Source organism: Pongo pygmaeus, chromosome 3 (assembly GCF_028885625.2).
Source record: "Pongo pygmaeus isolate AG05252 chromosome 3, NHGRI_mPonPyg2-v2.0_pri, whole genome shotgun sequence".
Classification (NCBI taxonomy): domain Eukaryota; kingdom Metazoa; phylum Chordata; class Mammalia; order Primates; family Hominidae; genus Pongo; species Pongo pygmaeus.
In genome coordinates this window covers 162,693,212-162,712,231 of record NC_072376.2, presented here as the reverse complement: position 1 = coordinate 162,712,231, position 19,020 = coordinate 162,693,212, and the positions used below count along the sequence as shown (strand labels likewise).

Below are 19,020 nucleotides of genomic sequence, written 5' to 3'. Positions count from 1 at the left end.
AGTTATACGCTGGCTGGTATTACAGTTAATTCAATGTCCAAATTTCGGAAGGATTTTGAAATTATGTCTTTGCTGAAGGCATGATTACTAGCAATTTAATTTAACCATTCCTTCATGTTTTTATAAAATATTTAATTTAAAGCCAAATGCAAGATTTGTGAACAGAACCTCATCTCCAGTTTAATTATTATTTTAGGAACTTTGGTGATAAAATTAGTTACATCAGGGCTGTGAGTTACTTGAGACATGGAACTGATTATCACATTCATTTCACATGAATTTTTTTCTAGGCCCATATAACTAAAATTAGGCCAGCTATGTAAGTTAAAAATAGTAAATACTGTAAACCATAAAACAGATATTCTTAGTGTATATATATTTATAAAAATCCATTTTATGTTGTCACTTAAAAATGTGTCTATAGTTCCTCTACAGTTGTATTTATTCTCTTTGTATTTTTTCAGGAAATATTTACGCATAGGGATTGCAATTATTCAAAAATCATTTTAACTTGTCATGTTAATGATAAGAGTGATGATCAGCAAAGGTAATAACACAGCTCAACAAACCATTTAATACAACGAAAAGGTGCAGTTACCATACTGAAACTTTTACTCACCAACATAATCAGTGAGGGAAGACCATAGGCCTTCAAACAAGATGCATCCTAGAAACTGGGGTCCAGTTCAGGAAATATTATCCTCCAATACTGATGCTAGCACCATGCATGGATGGGATTTGCTATTTAAAGCCATCTCTCGTCTAGTGTAATTTTGAAACTGCAAGAGCTGAATATGACAGCAGGAATGAACCAAACTAAAATATAATTAAATATAGTGAAATAAAAATTACATATTGTGGACATATATTGAAACAAATACAGGTAATAATCTTGCATGAACTGTTGAAAAACCAGTTATAGAGTAAGGATTCTCTTTGATACACAAAACTTGTGTGTATCAAGTTTTCTCAGGCAAGATGGCACCCAGCTTAATACCCTTTTATTGTAATATCTGAGCATCACATGTCTTCATGAAGATCTTCATGATAGTTACTTTAAGAAATAAATAAATGGCCATTTTAGTGATAGATAATTTTGGTTAATGAAAATCGTTTCATTAGATTTTACCTCTTTCTATTCTCTCTTTTAAAAATTATATGAGTAATACATGTTGTTTTTAGAAAAATTAGAAAAGAAAAAAGATGAAATTGCATCACAATTTCATTTGTACTTTTTATAAAATATGATCCTTTTAAACATATTATTTTAAAACCTAATATTTGTTTTTGTTAGTGATATCATTAGGTAAAGATATTTCAGTTAGGAAAAAATATGATTACTACTATTAGGTTTACTTTCCATTAATGTGAAAAGAGTAGCAGTAGTAACACTGAATTTAAACATCAGAAAGTTATATGCAGTGATTTTTTTAACCTGCAAGCCTGAGAGCCAAATCCTGTACCTATAGGAATCCACCAAATTTTCTATTTTCGTCAACCATCTTTTCTATATTAAGATTTATTCATAAAAAATCTTCCTGTTATGGAGTAATAATTGCAAAATAGTAACAGTTGGGTCATTTGTTAGCAAGTAATAGAAATACAATAATAGAAATGTTAACAAAAGACCATACGACCTGTGGGGACAATAAAAGGGGCTTTATTTTCTGATAGTAATCTCTAGATTGGGTAGACCCAGCCTTTGGGACAATATAAAACTACACTCTGAGGAAGGACTGGAGAGTTAGAGATTATAAAGGCAAGAACTGAAATGCAAGGGAGGGGTATCTGGGGAGCCAGGAACAGAGCCTTGCTTGGACCACCTTTAAGCCTAAAATGACAAGTCTCTATTGGTTAATTCCAAGTGGTCAATTGGGAAATTTTTAGCAGCAGTCTATTTTGGCATCCATAGGCATCAATAAATAACAGGAACTGGTTTAGCTTGATTGCAGAAAGGGAAGTCATAATATTTTTGCAACATTTTCCAAGAACACAGAGTATGTGACTGCCCCTTCATCCTACTATGGCTGCCAAGTTTTGCTTTAACTTGAGTGTCTCAGTTAGCCACAGGGAGTCCATTTTGTCTGTAGATGGGGCATAATTTGACAGCAATAAGTGTTACAGCCCAGTGGGTTCTTCTTGCCTGCTGTACAGAAAAGCCAATACACAGAGACAGTGGTGTTGCAGTACAGAGAGAGTTTATTTATTGCAAGGCAGCTGAGTTGAAGAATGGGAGATATTTCTCAAATTCACCTCCCTGAGAACTCAGAGGCTAGGATTTTTGAGGATAATTTGGCAGGCAGGGAGCTAGGAAATGGGTGCTGCTAATTGGTTGGGGATGAAATCATGGATCTTGGTCAAAAAATTTCTTGGGTGCTGAGTCAGTTTCTGGGTAGGGGCCACTGGACTGGTTGAATCAGTTCCTTGGTATGAGTCATTGATCTGGGTGGATTCAGTCCGTTGCTAGAATGCAAAAGTCTGAAAAATAACTCAAAGACCAAGATAGTGATGTTATCTATAGGAGCAAATGGGGAAGTCACAAATCTTTTGATCTCTGGTTACATGACTCCTGAGAAGGAAGAAATTATAGAAAAGCAAGCTAGGATACAATAACTGGTTATCATTTAGCTACACTAACATTTTAGCAGAATTCAGGCCCCTCCCATAATCCTAACCCTGTGGTCTTTCGTTAATTTTACAAGGGCAGTTTTCAGTCCCCAACCAGAAGGGACTTAGTTTTGGGAAGGGACTATTATCATCCTTGCTTTAAAGTTAAACTATAATTTCTGTTAGCTTGACCTACACCCAGGACAGTTAGCTTGTGAGGTTGGAAGCAAAATGGAGTCAGTTATGTTAGATTTCTCTCAGTGTCATAATTTTTGCAAAGATGATTTCATAAGCACAGAGATTCTTATCTTTTTTCTCTTCGAAATTACTTCATCTTTGATATATCTCTTATATTCTCACACATATTTTTATCTTGGCCAATGTCTGTTTCATACTTCATAATAATGCCACCTTTATTGCTCCTTAAGGTCACCTCATTTAGGAGAAGACTGTTCCAGACAGACTCTGACCTTGTTTTTTGGTTTCCCTGATCCCAGCATTAGCCAGTACATAAGATGCATTAGTGTAGCTAAATGTGTCACATTCTAAATTTTTCAAGGATAGTTCATAAAGAATTTTTTTTTGGTAATTTTTCTATGTTTAAAGTGATTTTGAGTTGGTTTGATAGAAGAAACATTTTTTTCTATGTCTAGCAGCTGTCAACTCTTCTCCTCTTTATCATTTTCTAGGTTAGTGGCAGACCCAAATATCACTCTGAGACCCCTTTACTGTTCTTTCCTAATTTCTGTAACATTCAGAAGCAAATGTTAAAGCAATGCTGCTATTGAGTTTGAGCTATGGTAGAAGTAGTAAAACCTTAGTAAATCATTTTTGTTCAATAATGCATACCATACCTGACCAGAGATATATGGCTTGGGACTTGTCATTTTTGTTAGGGAAATGTGGGATTTGTAGTATGTCAAGCTTTTTTATCCAGCTATGAGGTCTCTAGTACCTGTTCCTGCACTAGAGAGTTGTAGAAAGGCAGGGGAAACTTTCCCTTTGTCCTCTGAAAGTTTGCTGAAAATGAACTGACAAAAGGCATATTAAAAGGAGAAAAGGCTTTCAACATTTATTGATGTGCACACATATGCAGGGGAGTCATACAAAATGTGAACTTAAAGAGGGGCCAGACGGTGGTGCTTAAATACTCTCTTCACAAGAGAGAGATGTATGGGCCTGGGAGGCATGAGGCAGACATTATGTGAAGGTGAGCGGGGAGCTGCACAGCGACAAAAGTTGTCTCATTATGCAGACTAAGTCCCTCAGGAAATCTCTTGGAGATGCTCTCAGAAGAATAGATGAAAATTCTGTCCAGGCTAGTGAGGACTGTCAGTCTCTTTTCTTATGCAGTGATTGGTCTTTCCTGGTTATTTGATGAGATCCCTAGGGAGGGGGTTTAAGACAATTGCATTTCTTTGGAAAGATGTTTTCTTGGTCAGATAAGGAAATTCCAAAGAGAGTCTCTCCCAGTGCTTGGGGGTGAAATAAGACAATGTTAGACGGACCTTGAATCTGATTCAGGTTCTAAGATCTCTCAGCATATCCAAGCACCAGTTTTTGTGGCGATTGGTTGTTGTGCCCCAACAGGGTATAAGAGCATCCTCACTGAAATCCAGATTTGCCTTGTGATTCAAGTACTTGATTCCAGCACTTTTGGTCACAAGGTAAATTTGAGGATTTTTTTATTTTTTATTTATTTTATTTTTTTTAAAATGCATCTTTTCTGTGGCAAATAGGGCTCTTTGCTCAGCTCTAACACAAAGATCACCAAGTGTTTTCTGTTCCGACATCTTTCTCCTCATTACAGAGATTCCTGCAGATTAAAAAAAAAAAGTTCCCTGTTCTTCAGGTATTGCATCTTTTTGCAGGACTTTCTCTTCATTCATTTCATAGTGAAAAGCAGCATGCCCAAAGATTAAGAGCTTGAGTTTTGGAGTCAGAGGAGTCTGGATTGAATCCTGGCTCTGCCACCGTAGCTCTTCCGCCTTGAGCAGATCACTGGCTCTCCCCAAACCCCAGTGTCTCTAGCTAAGAAGTTGAGATTATTTCTGCTAAATGCGGAGCAATTATTATTAAATGTAGCTTTTCAATAATATAATGTATTAAAGGGTTTAGCATAGTAACAGTCATACCCTGGGGGCTTCACATACCAGTTTATCCTAATTTACAGCCTTTTGTGAGATTCCCTCTGATGTTCTAGTTTAGGAGAGGAGCTCCTCCACTCATTGTGCTTTTCTAAGCCTCTTTTTCTCCTCTAGAAACCTCTTTAAAATCCCATCTTTTGCATGGATTTTTGTGTATATCCTCAACTCAACATGCAAAAAAATAATACTCTGTGATGACTGCAGATGTTTATTTCACCATATCTGGATTTGGCATCTGCTTGTCTATCTTTCCAACTAATAGTTTAGGATGCAGACTAGGCTTTTTTTGTTTGTTCTTCCTGATGTCATATAAATCATGCTATACTGTGCACTACTTGGTATAATATGCTGTCCACATTATTGCTTCCTGGTGATGACCGTGATGATGATGATGAGTTCTGTACAAATACAAAGCCATAATATTGTCAGGATGAAGGCCAATATTAGATTAAATTTAATTAGATTTTAATGTGACTAATTGAATGCACTCCATAGCCTTTTGAATTTAACTTCCTATGGAGTATGAAGTTATAGGAGCATGGAACTGGTTGTAATACATACAATTCTCAATACATATTTACATGAGGATGTGTGCACCTCATGTAAATATGTATTTAAATTTAACATGTTTATGAAGCTGCTACTAAAAATTGCTATGTGGCAACGGATTAACATCTCTGAGAACTCCTTATAAGAGTAATTAGGAAAGGTGATTCAAATAAAGTATTAAGCGATTTGTTTGTTAAATCTTATAGAGGTCTGTGGAGAACCTTATCCCCTGACTTACAATTGAATAGGCTTTTAATAAATTAATCTGAACTAGAAATTATTTTTTCAAATCCCTCATGTGGAACTCCACCCAAAATTTATTAAATAACAAAGAAATTAAATATAATTTCCCTCCTGGCATTGATTGTCTTATAGAGAGGAGAGATGAGCAGAGCCTAGGAGATCACAATACCTTTTTAATATAAAAATACTGCAACCTTTATGTTCAATGCACCTGTCTTTGTAAGTAAGGGCCTGCTCTCCTAATCTGATCTTGTTCTGTTCATTACTTTAAAACTTGCATATCCCTCTATTTTCCCTACCAATAAAGAATTTCCCCTGTCACATTTTTCAAGCTTTTAGATACAATTTTAAAGATTCACCATGCAGTTTTTCTTAATATTTTGCTTAAACTTGTTTTACTGTATCTTAACTTTATCATTTCTTATTTGGCTACCCTAATGGTTTTTTGAGGCCTGTCCTCCTTAACTGTGACAGCTATAATACTGCCTCCTCAGTCATTTCTTCTTCTTTTTCATCACTGAGCATGCCTAAATCTTTTATCCTTTAATCATGAAAATTATTTTGGGAAGCTTGCACCTTTAATTATTAAATTTTTAAAAATTATGACCTCTTGTGTCTCACACATTCTTAAAGTACCACCTTACCTAGAGTTATTGTCCTAATTGATGATTAAGCCTTGTCAATGGAGATAAATTCTTCAGTTCTTTATGATAAGCTAGCAGGTTGATTTTTTGGAGGATACTTACAGTAGCATCTACATTAGTTTCTAAAGATCTTAATTTTTACTTTGTATATCATGTAACTTTTTTCATAAATTTTATAAGTTAAAAAGTTTTTACTGCTCTTAATTAATGCTATACATATTTGAGAAATTAAGGTCCCAGAAAATAAATCATATCATAGAAGAAGTCAGTAGCTAAACATAGTTTTGGCACATATATTTCTGAGGAACTAACTTTTTGTACTACTAACAAAATCACTGCAATTTATTGCTATATCAATTGTTTTGCAAATAGTTTTGAACACTTGTATTAGAGACTCTTCCTAGGAACTATGAGGGATATTATAGTTCAGACAGAAATATTATCCTTAAGACTCTTGTAAATATAGTGGGGGATATAACATGTGCACACAAATAACCATACTACAAGATTTAAAAGGACAAGTATCATAGAGGATAGATAGTGTAAGTGCTGTGGGATTCTTACGGGAGAAGAAAGACTTCTGATGAGGAGGAGCAAAAGGAGAAAATTTTGTGGAGGAGGCATTCAGTATGTTCCTCTAAAGAAAATCAATATTGGAGAAAGCAGCATGAGCAAAACTAAGGAAGGAGGAAAGCACAGGGTGGTAGTAGTGTTGGGAATAGGAAATGAGTTCACCTTTGCCCAAACTTATTGAGCATCAGTAAGGACATGGGGACTTTGAGCTGGACATGTGGCTTTGGATTATTTATTATTAGATTATTTATAAACACTGGTACTTTTATAAAAAGAGATCCACAAATAGATCCACGATTAAGGGGATTTTTATGATTTTTTAAGTATTTAGTAATAAGGTTGTATGTGAAGGAAAGCTAGATTTTATATCATTTATTTGGCTCTAAACACTGTTATTTAGTTTCACGTGCTGGCGTATGTATCAAAGGTATTGTTAGCCCAAGGAATTGGCAGAATACTAGTGGTCCCCCCTTTATATTGTGATTTTAGAAATACCAGGAAAGTTTGTTTTACAAAATTCTCTGTCCTCTAATACCTGATATTTTCTTTGACATATTCTCTAAAAGCAAGTGATCAATGCCTTGATACATTTCCTTTGTTAAAGTACAAAAGACTTTGGGCATAATATGGGAGTCCTGTGTAGGGAAAGAATATCTCTTTGAGTAAGTACTAAGAGTATTTATTTAAATATTATTTAAACTCTTTGAGTAAATACTAAGAGTAAATACTAAGAAGAGAATATCTAGGCCAAATCTGGTTTTAATATTTTTAGACTGACTTTGTAATTTTATCTACTCTGTTCTGATGTATCTCAGAAAAATGTCAAATATAAGTAAATGAATATATATATAAACATGAATATAACACTGAGTTCATTGGTAGTTTTTATCTGTATATTTTAATAAAAATTAAATAAAATAATCATTGTTTCTGTCCTAAAAGGCATTTTCCAGCACATGAAATCTGCTGGAAAGACCCTTAGTGGGTAGTTGGATTAGGGATCCTTCTCTGGAGGAAGATTGGCTGTGGTTTCCTAATGACTACCTTGATTTCTGTTAATGAGCTATTCAGATGTATAAAAGGACAATTAAGTTCACTTTCAACCTTCTGCTGTACTATTTTCATCTTGTATAAATAGTTCTTAATAAAGTCATTTTATTCTAAATTGCTTTTATTTTTTGTAATGCCAGCTTTTTACTTAGAAAGAAAATACTTGAAGAGCTAGCATATGGTTAACTTATGCCACTCTTCACTTGGCTTTCTTGTTGGTATATTTCATGCTCTTCTTTGTGGTCTTTTTTCCTTATTCTCTATTATTTCTTCTTTGATGTAAGACCCATTGCTTTTGTGCTGCTCTTGAATGTTTGGGCCTTCCTTGCTGTCCTTTAACTGGGCCTATTTTGTCCAGCCAGTACCCTAACAAAATCTAGAGTTCTCTCCCCATCATCTTCAGCCTTGCCATTTTTCCTAATATTCTTCCCTCCCTCCCTCCGTCCCTCCCTCCCTCCATCCCTCCCTCCCTCCCTCCTTCCCTTCCCTTCCTTTTCCTTCCTCCCTCCCTCCCTCCCTCCCTTCCTTCCTTCCTTCCGTCTAGAACCTAGAGGTTTGTATATTTTGTTAATATTTACAAAGAACTAGTTTTGATTTTGTTCATAATCTCTGTTGTGCCATATTTTGCAGTTGTTTTCTATTCATTTTTACTCCTTTAAATTTCTTTCTTCTATTTTCTTTGAATTTAATATATTTTTTGCTTTGCATCTGTTAAAGTTGAATACTTGTTTAAATGCTTATTTTGTTTTAATAAACACATTTAAGACAATTAACTTATTTCTTGATATTACTTTGCTTTTCATAGGTATGGTTTATTGTGTTTCTGTTTACTCCCAATTTTAAATATTTCATAATTTCCCTTGTGATCTATTCTTTTTTTAAAAAAAGATATTTAATTTTTTAAGAGAAGTTTTGGCTTTACAGTAAAATTAAGAGGAAAGTATAGAGATTTCCTATATATTGCCTAAATTCACTTGTGCTGAATTTTATTTGTATTATTTGATAATGTCTATTGATAAGTGAATGTGATCTGTTTATTTCATGAGGCTATACTATAGTTTCCCCTATTATTGACATCACCCACCAGAGTGATATATTTGTTACAATTGATGACCCTATATTGACACATTATTATTGCCCAACACCCATAGTTTACATGAGGGTTCACTCTTGGTGTTATACATTCTGTGGGTTTGGACAAATGTATAATGACATGTATTCACCATTACATGGTGTATTTCACTGTCCTAAAAATCCTCTGTGCTCTATTAATTCATCTCTCCCCCTCCCTTTACCCCTGGCAACTAGTGATCTGCTTACTGTCTGAATAGTTTTGCTTTTTCCAGAATATCATATAGTTGAAATTATATAGTATGTAGCTTTTTCAGATTGGCTTCTTTCACCCAGTAGTATGCATTTAAGTTTCTTCCATGTCTTTTCATGGCTTGATAGCTCGTTTATTTTTAGCACTGAGTAATAATTCATTCTACTGAAGGATATCGTGGTTGCTTCTGTTTTAGCAATTATGAATAAAGGTACTATGAACATTCATATGCAGGCTTTTATGTGGACATGTTTTAAACGCTTTGAGTAAATACTAAGGAGTGCTATAGCGGGATTACATGGTCAAAGCACGTTTAGTTTTGTAAGGAACTGACAAATTGTCCTCCAGAGTGGCTGTATCATTTCACATTCCCACCAGCAATGAGTGAGTTTCTGTTGCTCTGCATCCTGTCAGCATTTGATGTGGTCAGTGTTCTAGATTTTGGCCATTCTAATAAGTATGTAGTGGTATCTCATTGTTTTAATTTGCATTTCCCTGATGATGTATAATGTGAAGCATCTTTTCATTTATATTCTTTGGTGAGGTGTCTGTTAAAATATTTGGCCCATTTAAAAATCAGATTGTTTTCTTATTGTTGAGTTTTGAGAATTCTTTGTATATTTTAAATAACAGTTCTGTATCAGATATATCTTTTGCAAGTATTTTCTCCCAGTCTGTGGCTTGTCTTCTCATTCTCAAGGCAGTGTCTTTTACAGAGCAGAAGTTTTTATTTTAATAAAATATAGCTTAAATCAATTATTTTTTCATGAATAATAACTTTGGTGTCATATTTTAAAAAGTCACCAGCAAACCAAGTTATCTAGATTTTTCTCCCGTTATCTTCTAGGAGTTTTATGGTTTTGCATTTTACATTTAGGTTTGTGATCCATTTTGAGTTAGTTTTTGAGAAGGGTGTAAGATTTGTGTTTAGATTCTTTGTTTTTGCATCTGGATGTCCAGTTGTTCCATACCATTTGTTGAAATGACTGTCTTTTGTCCATAGATCCTTATTTATTCCTATTAATAATTTTTCATCTAATGTCTATTTTATCTGATAACATTATTGCTACAAAAGCTCCTTTGTCAAAGGTCAGCTGACTATATTTATGTAGACTATTTCTGGGCTATCCATTCTGTTCCACTTATCTGTTTTTCTGTTCTTTCACCAATACCACATTGTCCTGATTACTGTAGCTTTATATTAAGACTTGAAATGAGGTAGTGCCAGTCTTCCAACTTTGTTCTTCTTCAGTGTTGTGTTGGCTATTGATCTATGGTTTAATCAATGAGTTATTCAGGAGTACATTTTAATAAGCTATCTTTATTGTTCACTTTTAACAGTTATATTCAAATGTTTAACATTTATTGAGACATTTCATGTGACTTAGAATATGGACACTTTTTGTAAATGCCCCACATGTGCTTAAGAAGAATATGTATTTTTTCTGCAGAAATATATACACATACACACATATATATATAATATCAGGAATATATCTAATGTTAGATCTAAATCCTTTCTAATTTGTGTGTGCTAAAACGTTTGGAACTATTTTGTTAGGTACGTATGAATTCATGTTTACCCTGTCTTCCTGACCTGTTGTTGTCTTAATCATAATTTGGTGTACCTATTTATCCCTATTAATAATTTTTCATCTAATGTCTATTTTATCTGATAACATTATTGCTAAAAATTTTTTGTTATTATTTCTTCGTATTTATTTTCTCAGGAATTTTCACCCTTTCTATGTTCTTTGGTTTTAACTGTATATTTTATAGCCAACCTGAGCTGAACTGTATTTGTATTATTTGATAATCTCTATTGATAAGTGAATAGAATCTGTTTATTTTATTGTATTTATTAATTTATATTTATTTTAGTATCTTAATTTAGGTTTCTGCTTATCTTCGTTTTTCCTTTTCTTTTTCTTTTTCCTCATATTTGGCCTTATTTTTTTTTTGAGACGGAGTCTCGCTTTGTTGCCCAGGCTGGAGTGCAGTGGTGTGATCTTGGCTCACTGCAAGCTCTGCCTCCCAGGTTCATGCCATTCTCCTGCCTCAGCCTCCTGAGTAGCTGGGACTACAGGCGCCTGCCACCATGCCTGGCTAATTTTTTGTATTTTCAGTAGAGATGGAGTTTCACTGTGTTAGCCAGGATGGTCTGGATCTCCTGACCTCGTGATCCACCCACCTCGGCCTCCCAAAGTGCTGGGATTACAGGCGTGAGCCACCGCACCCGGCCATCTATGGCCTTATTTAACTTGATAACATTTTCAAAAATTACTATGTGGTTTCTCTGGTAGTTTGGGAGTTATACGTTATATTTCTATTCTATTAAATGTTACCTTTAATATTTCAATGGCAATATTTGTCTCCAAATTTTTCTTTAAACGTTGCTTAGTCTATTTATCCTCATCTTAAACAAGCTAAGGACCCAGAACCGTTAATCCACTAACTCCTCCTTTTTGTGCCTTCTTTCCCCCTTCTTGATTGTTGGGTTTAAAATTTTAGTTCTACATGAAAAAATCCACACTGATGGCTCTTTTAAATTTTTGTAAGTAATAGCTATTTAAATTTATAAACATAAACATATTTATAAGCATATTTGTAAATATCAATTTCTGGGCTTACTTTTTTTTTCTTGTGTTCCATTCATTCTTTTGGGTTCATTTTATTCTTCCTGTGAAGCTTATTTTTTAGCAGCACTTTTGAGGATCTATGTGTTTGGGTATGTTGTATGATTTCTTAGACTTAGTATTTTGGAAAGTCTTTGTTTTGTTCTCATTTTGCGTGACAGTTTAGATTGATTTAGAATTTTATATTTATTTGTATTTTCCCTCAGATGTTTTAAAACATTGTCTTCTGTTAATTATCATTGCTGTCAAGAGTTCTTTTATCAAAGTTGCCATCCTTTTCTAGATAGCCTATCTTTTTTCTATGTGAGAATTTAAGTTTTTTATTCATTATTCTTCAAATATTTATTGATTTCCAGTCAGTGTTGTAGGCACGGGGGGATACATCAGTGAACAAAGCAGTAAAAAATCCTGGCATTCATTAACCTTGCAGTCTAGGGAGTGAATATATAAGCTAAGATAAAGCTAGATGCTATAGTAAATTAAACTCCCAATTATCAGTAGCTTGATTACGTGAGATTTTATTTTTTATTTATCAAACTGTCCCAGTTAGACAGCTCTCCTCCAAACAATTATTAAAAGACCCAGCCTTCTTATTCTGCTATGTGACTCTGCTATCTTTTACATTTGGACTTTGGTACCAATGGTGTCCTAGAGTCACCTCCATTCTAGCAGGCAGGGAGGGGAAAGGGCATAGAGGATTGCATGGGGCGGGTATTTAGGCACCAGGTTTACAAGGGGCACTTATTTTGACCACATTTTTTCTTGTGGCCAGAACTAAGTCACTTGCCACACTTTAACTTCAAGTGCACCTGGAAAAAGTAGTCCAGCTATGGGTCCAGGAGGAAGAGAAAATACATTTGGGAATCAGCTAGCAGTCTCTGCATGTAGAGATGAATAATAAATGAGTATCTATATATATTGTATGTTAAATAGTATTAGTGTAAAGGAGGAAAATAAATCAGGAAGGATTTAGGGAGGGTTGCAATCGTGAATGGGTGGCTGGTGAAGGCCTCATGGAGAAGATGTGTTTAAGTGTACACCTGGGAGAAGTGAAGGGTTGGTACCTTGTGAATATGACAAAAGAACATTTCAGGCAAATAAAGTAGCAAATGCAAATATCTTCAGGTGGGGGCAATCCTGGTCTGATCAGAGCAGCTGGGAAAGAAAGCTGTGTGGCTCCAGGAGAGGGATTGAGGGGCTGGAGGGAAAATGAGGTCAGCTAGCCACAGATAATATAGGGGTGTGTGGGGACATGGTGACTTCTGTATTTACTCCATTGTTACGGGAAGGCATCAGTAGCTTTTGAATGGAGGATATTGTCTGACCTATGTTTTATTTGAATAACTCTGGTTGCTGGGTTGGGAGTAGGTCATGGATAGGGGCAGGAAGTAGAACTAGGCCACTTAGAAGGCTATTCTGATAATTCAGGTAAGAGACAATAGTGGTTTCAGCTAGAGTGTTAATAGTAAAGGTGTTGTGAAGCTATCAGCTTCTGAATATATTTTGAAGGTAGAGCTGACAGGATTTGCTAATGAATAGGACGTGGAATGTACAAAACAGAGAAGAGCCAAGGATGATTGTCTGGCCTCAGTAACTGGAAGAGTGGAGATGTCATTTGCTGAGGGAGAAATCATCAGAATAGGATCAGGAACTCAGTTTTGATGTGTAAAATTTGAGATGGTTTGGTGACATCCAAATGAAGATGTGAGATAGACAAGGGGAGAGGCCCAGGATAAAAATATCTATTTGCTAGTTATCAACATAGAGATGGTATTGAAAGCCATGAGCCAGGACTAAATCACAAAATAAATATATGTGGTGGAAAAGAAAAGAGATTCAAGGCCTGAGCCTTGGGATGTTCCAATATGCTGAGGTCAGTGAGATGAGGAGGAACTAGCATAAGAGACTGAGAAGGAAGTAAGAGAAGGTAAGAGAAAATCTAGGACACTGGAAATCCCTGGAAGCTAAATGAAGAAAATATTTCAAGAAGGAGACAGTAATAAAATACATAAAATGCTGTTAACAGGTCAGCTAAGATGAGGACTAAGATTGACAATTAGATTTAACAGCATGAAGGTTATTGGCAACTTTGACAAAGAATGGCAGGCTGCATTCCCCAGAAAGACCCTCTGACATGGAGAAGAGAGAGATGTTTGTTAATTAGTGCTCTTAAAATAGCCATCTCTGGATTTCGAAAGGGAAGAAAGCAGGAATTGTCAGAGGGGGAAATTCAGCTTTGATGCTGTCTAGTGAAGACTCCCCGGGGCGAGGAGGGGCTTTGATGTTGAGTTGACCCTTCAGAGTTGTCCTGAGTTGGGACAAGTTATCTGAGCCTGCATAAACCCTAGTTGACTAGTCACTGATATTGGACTGCCCTTTAAGGTAACTGTGTGACTCCTCAGCCAGGGCAATTCTGAAGGGCAAAGCTGTGGACTGTAATCTGGTAGCATTGCTAGCAGCTGGGTAATAAGTTCTTTAGGGGGCTCTTAGTAGTGCGTCACAGAGTTCACTAGAAACAGTTTAAAGTAGCAAGGGCAAAAGCCTGGTGAGAGCCAGTTCAAAAGAGAATGGGAAGAGAGAAATTGGAGATAATCAGCTTAGATGATTCTTTTTTTTTCTTCATTTCTGATACTCACTAGGAAGTGTCTGGGTGTGGATTTATTTTTATTCTTTCTTGGCATCTGGAATGTACTTTCAATCTCTAGATTCATGTCATTTTTCAATATGATACTTCAAATATTGTTTTTCCTCCATTTCCCATCCCCCTCCCCCAAACTTCCTTTATACACATGTTGGAATCTTTCAATTTTTCCTTTATATCTTTTTTTTGGTCTCAGTGTTTTAATTTTGTTTTTTATTATACTTTAAGTTTTAGGGTACATGGACACAATGTGCAGGTTTGTTACATATGTATACATGTGCCATGTTGGTGTGCTGCACCCATTAACTTGTCATTTACATTAGGTATATCTCCTAATGCTATCACTCCCCCCTCCCCACACCCTCCTTTATGTCTTTTCATTGTTATTTCATCTTTCTTTCTCTATCTCATTTCATCAACTTCTGAGAAACTCCTTAGTGTTATCTTCTAGCTCACTGATTCTCTTATACTGTGTCCAATCCAGATTTTATTCTGTATATCAAGCTTATACAGTTTTTGAAAGAATGTATTTTTATTTAAAGGATTCCAATTTGTTCTATTTCATATCTCTATTTTGTTTCTGGCTATTTTGTTTCATATTTTTATATTCTTTTTTAGAGATATGATTTCCTCCTCTGTCTCTTGGTAGAGTCTTAACCTATTTATTTTAAATTATTTTTCATATTCTTTTATTGTTTTCATTTCCTATGGAGTAAATTACTAATCCAATTGTTGATCTTATTGATCTTATTGGCTGTCTTTCCTAGTGTTAGTTTTGGACATATGTTTAATAATTTTTAAATTATTTCATAATAATTTTCAGGCTTATGTAGGGTAGTAAGTTTTATTATATTTTTATGTTTTATTTACTTCTAATGCTCACCACTTTCTGATTCACAGTTTTGTAGTTGCCACTAAGTTCCCAGTCCAGAACCAGATCTTATATTGGTTCTTTAGGGCTCCTGCCCCTTTGATAGTGATATTTCAAACCTGTTTCCGAGTCAGTGTTGGTGTGGCTAGGGTGTGGTGGTGAGACATGTCTGTCTCCTCTGCCTCTCCAAATATGGAGCTTGTGATAACCCCCTGTATCAAGCACCAGTGGGAAGTTGCATTTCTACCTCTTTTCAGCTAGTCATTTTTAGCAGAGCCTGGCTGTGATCCCCTACCTCACATGAGAATTACTCTGAGTTCTGGCTACTACACTGGAGCTGAACTCCAGGTTGCCTCTACTTGGCTTCTGGGAGCTGGGACAGCATCCACAGCTTCAGTCCCATCACCCCTCTGTATTAATTTTCTATTTCTGGCCCTTGAAGATGACTAAAAGTACATCCCTACCCTATTAATGCCTGTCTCATTCCTTAGGGAAAAGCTTTCAGCCATTTTTTTTTTTTTTTTTTTTTTCAGACAGAGTCTCATTCTGTTACCAGGCTGGAGTGCAGTGGTGTTATCTTGGCTCACTACAACCTCTGCCTCCCAGGTTCAAGCAATTCTCCTGCCTCAGCCCTGTGAGTAGCTGGGATTACAGATGCATGCCACCATGCCTGGCTAATTTTTGTATTTTTAGTAGAGATGGGGTTTCACCATGTTGGCCAGGCTGGTCTCGAACTCCTGACCTCAGGTGATCCACCTTCCTCAGCCTCCCAAAGTGCTGGGATTACAGGCGTGAGCCACCTGTGCCTGGCCCTTCAGCCAGATATCGATGAGAAAAAGAAAGGTGCTTTGATAATAGTTAGTCAATGTGTTATTCCTCTCAGGGATTTTTTTTTTTCTAGAAAGATGTAAATGCTAGACATGATACTGTATGCATCAATGATGTGTTAATTGTGGACAATATTTGCTTTCTTGGGGACTCTTCATGTTTCTAAAGTCACCCATGTAGTACACAAAATATTATACCTATTTATCTCTTATCCTTTCTCTTTCTTCTGTTTTAATTCTTTATAGAATCCACACATATTTACAGACTCAAGAGTAGAGTTTATTACTAAGTCCTTCCACGCAGATCATGTCCCTAGAATTCCCTTCTTTTCTTCTTTGATGATGTTGACGAATATGGCCTTGAGGCACTTGCCATCCTTCTTTGTGTTCTCTGTTCTTTCTATGTTATTCCTACCCTCCCCGAGTCTGCTGCTTGCCCTGTTTCTCAGATAACTCATTCTCTCTCTTGGTTTTACATATCATCTCTGGTTTAAACTACTCTCAAATTTAAATCTCCAATATAGAATAGATCCAATAAGAAGTAACAGATATGGAAATGAGTATTTACTGAGTGGACCAGGTGTAGACCTGTCCTAAATGTTTTTAGACATTCATTCATTTGGTCTCGCAGTAGCCCTGTGAGATATAAAGATTATATAATGATTATTACAGATAAAAGAGCTTAGTCTATGAGGGTTAAGAAAATTGCTGTCCTAATTTCTGGGACTGTGCAGCTCCCAGGATTCAGGACCTTCAGTTTTAAAGCCGGGAAAATCTCAGGCAGACTGGAATGAATTGATTACTTAAGGCCTAAGACCCTTGATTGGGAAGTGATTAAGCCTGGGCTTGAACCCAGTCCCATCTGAGCAAATCTGTGCTCTTCACCATGACGTCATACTGTCTCTGTTAGAACAAAGTAGAATAAGAGAGTTCAGTCAGAGAGCAAGGTAAAGAAAGAATTCACGGAGGGGAAAATTCTTTCAGGGAATTTCATCAGGGGGATTCTTGCTTCATCAGGAGTCAGGAAACCCATATTCTGGTTCCAGTTCATTCACAAATCCAGTGTTAAGCTGAAATCGCCTACATCCCTATGTTGCTCTTCCCTCTCCTGTGAAATGAGAGGCTAAACAAGACAACTCCCAAGATTGTTTTCAATTTTAAAGTTGTTTTCCTTGAAACTATCCCTTACATATAAACGCTCCAAAACCATTTCAGACTTTGTAAATATTAGCTAGTTTTTACAAGGTTATAGAGATAAAAAAGAAAACAAAATATAAGCCAGAATTTTGCAATATTTCATGATTTACTCAAATTTCTAGATTTTGCTCTTTAACATCACTATTTCTAAGCACAGCATAATTCTATTGGAACAGTTGAACAGTTTTGGCCTCTAATTTATTGTATTTAATTTGTTGTAATTAACTTTATGGTGTTTTCATTGTTGTCTTTAACTGTTAACATAGTGTCCCAAACATCTCAGCGGGGAATGCTTTATAAATTTTCTCTCTTTATTGTTATTTATAAAATGTTAATGGCTTCTATTTAAGGCATGTGAGATTAATAACTGGGAGAATGTACTTTTATAACAGCACTGTTTTAATCTGTGAAAATCACAAGAAAAACAAAGTCACAGCATGCCATAATTATCAGTGAAGGCATACCTGCATGTACTGATATGGGACTTTTCATAAAATATTTTGAAATCATTTCTGATATAGTAGAGTTCTAAGGAAATAAGGCTCTTTTTACCTTTTTTGTTCTTGGACATATATGCCCTAACTGATACATTTCTAACTGAAATTCCCCAGAAATAAAATTTACAATAAGACATAACTTCTAATATTTTAACATTTTGTTCAAGAAAAGCTTCACTCTATTACCCCTACCTCTGCCTTTCTCTTGGCATATGAGAGTTGTATTCAATGACTGAATGGGAATTTCAGGTGAGAAAAATGTGGAAAAATGTGAACTTTTCTGAAACCAGTTTTTGGAGAGTGTGTGTGTGTTTCTTTACCATTCACTTTGGATCAAAGTACTTAGCTCCTCATTGGATAATTATGGTCTTCCTATCAAAATCTTATCAAGATAACAAGAGGGAAAAAATTAAATAAGCAAAGCCCATTAGTCACATTACAAAAATTCATGACAGGTTATACATACATTTCAGTAGTAGCGGGATTTCCAAATAAATATTAGGAACTCTGAGAAAACGAAGAAGATTGTAATGCTAATGCTTTAGGACTTCTTTGCAGGAATTCAAATAAACAGTTTTTATAGAATTTTATTACTTGGCTAGTCATGTGCTCAGTCTTATGGAAGACAAAGAAATTTAAACAACTAGTTCCTGACCTGGTGGGGCTTACCATCCAGCACAGATCTTGGTGGCTTTTACCAAAGCTCGATGCTTCATATTTCTTTTGAGTGAGTGTAAGAAGAGAAATGGAACTACCTGTAATGACTAGGGTAGTATTTTTAGGGTTCTAACAGGTTATACTGAAACATTAATAAAGTATATATAATTATCGTTAAGTAAATAGTAATTGATTTATAACATATAATCAGAAAAGTGCACAATTCCTGTGTGTAGCTCAATGAATATTGACGAAGTGAACACATCTCTTTAATCACCGTCTGATAAAGAAATGCGTACCCCCTGGAGGGTATTCCAGAGGCCCTCCTTGTGCTCCCCACCTCAGACCCTGCACTCTTTCCTCACAGGTCTCTATTATCCTGTTTCCTATTGTCATTAGTAAGTTTGGCCTGTTTTTGAACTTTATATTATTAAAAACATAGACTGTGTCCTGTTTATGCTGGCTTCTTTCAAAATAATATATGTGAGAATATACTATGTCTTTGAATATACCAGTTTATTTTCACTGATGTGAAATATTCCATTGTATAAACAAAA

The 19,020-nt window shown here is 35.5% G+C and overlaps 1 protein-coding gene across 6 annotated transcripts in view; it reads left to right on the top strand.

The window, feature by feature from the left end:
* The window catches only part of IQCM (IQ motif containing M), a 505,544-nt gene that overhangs the window by 64,307 nt on the left and 422,217 nt on the right, over nt 1-19,020 (top strand). The gene's annotated exons all lie outside the window — the stretch shown is intronic.